This window comes from Equus asinus, chromosome 2, assembly GCF_041296235.1.
Source record: "Equus asinus isolate D_3611 breed Donkey chromosome 2, EquAss-T2T_v2, whole genome shotgun sequence".
NCBI lineage: Eukaryota > Metazoa > Chordata > Mammalia > Perissodactyla > Equidae > Equus > Equus asinus.
Genome location: NC_091791.1, coordinates 134546845 through 134553669, shown reverse-complemented (window position 1 = coordinate 134553669; position 6825 = coordinate 134546845). Strand labels below are relative to the sequence as shown.

Sequence of the window (6825 nt, the reverse complement as noted above, 5' to 3'; positions counted from 1 at the left end):
ATTGTACATAGAATTGTTTTTTTTTCTTTTTTTTGAGGAAGAATAGTCCTGAGCTAACATCTGCCACCAATCCTCCTCTTTTTGCTGAGGAAGATTGGCCCTGAGCTAACATCCATGCCCATCTTCCTCTACTTTATATGTGGGAGGCCTGCCACAGCATGGCTTAATAAGCGGTGTGTAGGTCGGCACCCAGGATGTGAACTGTCGAACCCTGAGCCACCAAAGCAGAGTGTGTGAACTTAACTGCTCTGCCACTGGGCTGGCCCCTAGAATTGCTTTATTAATTTTATTTTCAGATTGTTGATTCGTGTATATTGATCTTCTATCCTGCAACCTTGCTGAACTTGTTTATTGGTTCTAAAGGTATTTTTTTATGGACTCGCTGGACTTTCTATATACAAGATCACGTCACTCACAAATAGAGTTTTAGTTCTTCCTTTACAATCTTGATGCCTTTCAGTTCCATTTTTTGCCTAGTTGCCCTGACTAGAACCTCTAATACAATGTTGAATAGAAGTAATGAAAGCAGATATTTTTGTCTCGTTCCTGATCTTAGGAGAAAAGCGTCAAGTCTTTTATTATTAAGTATGATGTTAGCTGTGGGTTTTTTGTAAATGCCGTTTATCAGGTTGAGAAAGTTCCCTTCTACTCCCAATTTGTTTTTTTTTTTTAAATTAAGAATGAGTTTTGGATTTTGTCAAATGCTTTTGTTTTTTGCATCTATGAAGATGATCATGTGCTTTTTGGTTTTTTATTCTATTGATAAGATATATTACATTAATTAATTTTGGGATGTTAAACCAACCTTGCATTCCTGGGATCAATCCCACTTGGTCATGTGCAATTCTTTTTACATGCTGCTGGAGTTGGTCGACTAGTATTTTGTTGAGGATTTTTGTGTCTGTATTCATAAGAGTGTTGGTCTGCAGTTTTCTTGTAATGTCTTTGTCTGGTTTAGGTATCAGGGTAATTCTGACCTGATAGAATGAGTTGAGAAGTATTTCTTCCTCTTCAATTTCTTGAAGAGTTTGTGAAGAACTGGTATTAATTCTTCTTTAAATATTTGAAAAAATTAATCGGTAAAGCCATCTGAGCCTGTGAGTAATTTTTTAATTAATACTTCAACCTCTTTACTTCTTATAGATCTATACAGATTATCTATTTCTTCTTGAGTCAGTTTCTAGAGTTTGTTTCTTTCTAGAAATTTGTCCATTTCATCTAAGTTATCTAATTTACTAGCATACAATTGTTCATATTGTTCCTTTTTTTATTTCTGTAAGGTCAGTAGTAATGTTCTCTGATTTTTGATCCTAGCGATTTGAGTCTTTCAGCTACAATATTTATTTCAAAGTATTTTCTACTTCCCTTGTGATTTCTTTTCTTCGGACCATGGGTCATTTTGGAGTTATTGCTTAATTTCCACACATCTGTGAATTTTCAAATTTTCCTTTTGCCATTTTTTCTTTTAAAGATTGGCCCTGAGCTAACATCTGTTGCTAATCTTCTTTTTTTCTTCTTCTTCTCCCCAAAGCCCCTGAGTGCATAGTTGTGTATTCTAGTTGTAGGTCCTTCTGGCTCTGCTACGTGGGACAATGCCTCAGCATGTTTGATGAGTGGTGCTGGGTCCACGCCCAGGATCCAAACCTGCAAAACCCTGGGCCACTGAGGCAGAGCGTGTGAACTTAACCACTCAGCCATGGGGCCAGCCCCTGTCATTGATTTCTAATTTCATCTCATATCGTCTCACTTTCGTTTTCAAAAGAAGTTTTGCCTGGGTAAAACATTTTAGGTTACTATTTACTTTTTCTTTCTGTATTTTAAAGACATGGCTCCTCTGTCTTCTGACTTGCATTGTTTCTGACAAAAAAAATCTGCTATCCTTATTTTTGTATTTATTGTTTCTTTTTTTCTCTGGTTATTTTTAATCTTTCTCTTTATCACTTTTAAAAAGCAATTCATGATAAACCTTGGTGTGGTTTCCTTTTTTTTTTTTTTTTTTGGCTGATACAGTGTACTTCATTGATGGTATATGACATCAATCAGGTTTCCTTAAGCCCCTCTCCTTCTCCAAGCAGTCTGGGATGGAAACTGAGTCAAGGACAAGACATTTCAGTATGTTGAGAGATCGAGTTGGGGGAAGGACTCCCCAGCAGCTGAGGGCCTCTCTCTTTCTCTCATGCTCTTGCTGGGGCTGGTGATCCAGGGGACTCTTACTCCTTAGAGGCCATGTGGACTATCATGTCCACCACCCTGTTGCTGTAGTGAAATTCACTGTCATACCAGGAAATGAACTTGACAAAGTTGTCTTTGAGGGCAGTGCAAGCCTCAGTGTTGAAGGTGGAAGAGTGGGTATCACTGTTAAAATCACAGAGACAAACTAGTCCTCAGTGTAGCCCAAGATGCCTGTTAAGGCATCCTTTGATGCCTGCTCTACCACCTTCTTAATGTCATCATATTTGGCAGTTTTCTCCAGACAGCAAGTCAGATTCATGACTGACACATTGAGGGTGAGGACATGGAAGGCCATGCCAGTGAGCTTCTCATTCGGCTCAGGGATTATCTTTCCCACAGCCTAGGCGGCAGCAGTAGAACCAAGGATGACGTTCTGGGCAGCCCCACAGCTGGTCATGCCACAGCTTCCCAGAGGGGCCATCCACCATCTTCTGGGTGGCAGTGATGGCATGGACTCTGGTCATGAGTCCCTCCACAATGCCAAAGTTGTCATGGATGACCTTGGCCAGGGGGGCCAAGCAGTTGGTAGTGCAGGAGGCATTGCTGACAATCTTGAGGGAGTTGTCATACTTTTCATGGTTCATGCCCATCACAAACGTGGGTGCATCTGCAGAAAAGACAGAGATGATGATGATCCTTTGACTCTACCCTTCAAGTCAGCCCCAGCCTTCTCCAAGGTAGTGAAGACCAGTGGACTCTAGAACATATTCAGCACCAACATCACCCCATTTGATGTTGTGGGATCTCACTCCTGGAAGATGGAGATGAGACTTCCATTGATGACAAACTGCCTTGACTGTGACATTCTCAGCCTTGACAGTACCATTGAACTGGCCATGGGTGGAACCATTCTGGAACATGTAGACCATGTAGTTGAGTTCAATGAAGAGGTCACTGATGACAACAATATCCACTTTGCCAGAGTTAAAAGTAGCCCTGGTGACCAGGCACCCAATATGGCCAAAACTGTTTACTCCAGCCTTCACCATCATGTCTCAGGGACGCAGCTGGCACTGCACAAGATGCAGCTGTCTGTCGAATGGAGAGGAGCAGAGAGCTTGTATAGTTTCTTTACGTTTATTTTGCTTCAGGTTCACTGAGTATCTTAGATCTTTCATCAAATTCGGAAATTTTTCACTTATTTTTTTCCTTCAAATATCTTTTTCTATCCTTGTCGCTCCTTTGGGGACTCCAATTACACATATATATTAGGTCATCTGAAGTTGTCTCACAGTTCACTGATGCCATGGTGTTATTAATTTTTTTAATTTACTCTCTCTGTTTTATTTTGGATAGTTTCTATTACTATGTATTCAAATTCACTAATCTTCTGTCATGTCTAATGTTACATTAATCCATCTAGTGTATTTTTTTTCCCTGAGGAAGATTCGCCCTGAGCTAACATTTATTACCAATCTTCCTCTTTTATTTTTTTTAATTTTTTTTGGTGAAGAAGATTGGCCCTGAGCTAACATCCCTTGCCAATCTTCCTCATTTTGCTTGAGGAAGATTGTCCCGGAGCTAACATTCATACCAGTCTTCCTCCATTTTGTATATGGGATGCTGCCACAGCATGGTTTGATGAGTGGTGTATAGATCTGCACCTGGGATCTGAAACCACAAACCATGTGCCACTGAAGCAGAGCACACAGACCCAACCACTACTCCACTGGGCCAACCCCGCAATCTTCCTCTTTTTGCTTCAGGAAGATTCTCCATGAGCTAACATCTGTGCCAGTCTTCTTCTATTGTGTATGTGGGTCACCGCCACAGCATGGCCACCAACAAGTGGTGTAGGTCCGTGCCCAGGAACCAAACCTAGGCTACCAAAGTGGAGCATGAGAACTTAACCCCTAGGCCATGGGGCTGGCCCAATCTAGTGTATTTTTTATCTCAGACATTCTAATTTTCATCTAGGTCTTTTAAAAAATATCTTCTATATCTCTACTTAACATGGTCACTCTTTCCTTTGTCTTACACATATGGAATATAGTTAAAATAACTTTCACTGTCTTTGTCTCCTAATTTTATCATCTGGGTAATTTCTGGGTAGGTTTCAATTGATTGGTTTTTCTTTTCATCGTGGGTTATATTTTCCTGTTTCTTTGTATACATGCTAACTTTTACTGTCAGACATTGTGAACTTTATTTTCTTGGGTGCTGGATGTTTCTGTATTCTCATAAGTATTCTTGAGCTTTATTCTGAGGTGCAAAAGGTACTTGGTAACAGTTTGGTCCTTTGAGATCTTGCTTTTGTTAGATATAGCCAAAGCAGCGTGTAGTTTTTACCCACTTCTGAGCCAAAAACTCTTCTGAGTGTTCTACTCCACATCCCATTAATGGTGAGGTTTCCACTCTGGTTTGTGGGAACCAGCACTATTCCCAGCCTGTGTGAGCTCCAAGGATTGCTTTATCTCATCCTTTTGCATGGTTCTTACCCTGCTTTCTGGTAGCTTCCTCACATACAGGCACCGAGCTGAATTACTGAAGAGGTACCCTCTGTCCAGCGGCAGAGTTCTCTCTGTGCGCAGCTCCTTTTCGGTTCTCTGCCTGTGTCCCCAGACTGTCAGCTTCATCTTCTCTGTGCATGGAGATGGCCAGACGCTGCCTGCCTTCCTCTTACTGTGCTCTGGTCTGGAAACTTTCTCAGGCAGTAAGATGGGGCATTCATACGGCTCACCTCATTTCTTTCCTGACTCAGGAGTCACTATTTTTCATTATCTCGTGTCCAGTGTCTTGAGAACTATTGCTTCATACATTTTTTTGTGAGAATTTCAGTTGTTTTAGATGGGGCTGTAAATCCAGTCCCTGTTACTCCATCCCAGCTGGAAGCAGAAATCCTTACGATCATCTGCTAATTTGTTCAGCTGGCATTTGTCTGGGGAGAGCTCGCTCTTTGCTCACCTCATGCTAGTCTTCGGCTCTCCAAACGCTCCAAACTGTGTGCCCCTTTCCTTTGTCTGGAGTGCTCTTGCCAGTCGTACTTCCCTCCCTCAGCTCAGAGCCCTTCCCTGATTGCCGTGTATAAAGTAAATCGCTCTCTTTTATTTCCCATCACATTTCTGCTTTCCTTTACAGCTTCTTTTACTAGAATGTAGGCAGGAATTTTTGTCGGGCTCTCAGGAACCAGCCCAGGGCCAGGGACGTGGTAGCTGCTCAATGACTGTTTATCAAATGAGTGAGGTCTTTGCCTCTTTCATGGTGCTTGTCGTATAGCAGAACTCAGTCAAATTGGGGCTGCTGGGCTGATGGGAACACTGCTCCCTGCCCTAAGAAGGGACACTGGGCCCCTGGACAGAGCCTGCACTCTCCTCAGTGATAACCAAAGGCCCTGCATGCTGGCCAGGGGCGAGCTGACAGGTGGGGCTGACGAGTTCCAGAGCCTCCGGGCTGCGGCAAGCCCGACAGAACCGGACGCTGGCTAGGGGCCAGAGCCGAGCTTCCATGACGTCATCTCCTTCAAGGGCCATGCTCCTCCCTAGGCCCTTGGTGGGGTTTCAGGTCTCGCCCCCCCATCTCAGAGCCATCTGCCACCAGGTTCTAGAACTTCCCTGGTTCTAGTCCCAGATCTAGTTGTGTGACCATTGGGAACTATTAGAACACTCAAAGAATTAGAATTTGGCTCCATAAAGGGCAAAGTACTTGGTATGGCCCCATGGTATAGTGGTTAAGTTTGGCATGCTCTGCTTTGGTGGCCTGGGTTCATGGGTTCGGATCCCAGGCGTGGACCTATACCACTCATCAGCCATGCTGTGGCAGTGACCCACATACAAAATAGAGGAAGATTGGTAGAGATGTTAGCTCAGGGTGAATCTTCCTCAGCAAAAAAAAAAAAAGGTACTTTGTAAACTGAAAATAAGTAATCACTCCACTGGAAAGAATTTAGGAAGCTTCTGTTCCACACCTCTACTTTTGACAGAGAAAGAGACTGAGGTTTAAATGAAATAATGTATGTAGACCACTTAGCACCAGGCTAGAGACTTTGTGGGGGTTTTGTTGTTTTGGTTTTTTCTTTGGTGAGGAAGATTGGCCCTGAGCTAACATTTGTTGCCAATCTTCCTCTTTTAGCTTGAGGAAGATTGTCCCTGAGCTAACGTCTGTTCCAGTCTTCCTCTATTTTATATGTGGGATGCCACCAGAGCATGGCTTGACAAGCAGTGTGCAGGTCTGCAGCCAGGATCTGCACCCACAAACCTGGACCACCGAAGCAGAGCACACAAACTTAACCATTACACCACTGGGCTTTTTGTTTTTATTCTAGCTGTTAACCTCCTGCCTACCTCTGGCTAAGTAACCTGTACCTCAGTGCCTCCTTCCTTCCCGACAGCCCTCCCCCCAATCAGCGGGGGGCCTTGATCCATCTGTCTTCAATAAGGACTACAGCTACCATTTTTTGAGCACTTATGAGGTGCCAGGCCATGCACTAAGCACTTTGCATGCATCATTTCATTGTCTTGTCATAGGATGAGATGGGTATTATTGTCCCCATTTTACCGATGAGGAAACTGCGGCATGGAGACGTTAGGTAACCTCCCCGAGGTCCCACAACTAGAAAGTGGCTGAGTGTTTAGACGCCAGAGTGGGAAATCTCCA

The 6825-nt window shown here is 43.3% G+C and overlaps 1 pseudogene; it reads right to left on the bottom strand.

The window, feature by feature from the left end:
• Positions 1-2070: 2070 nt before the first annotated feature.
• On the bottom strand, positions 2071-3361 carry LOC106823910 (glyceraldehyde-3-phosphate dehydrogenase-like; annotated as a pseudogene).
• Positions 3362-6825: the final 3464 nt, after the last annotated feature.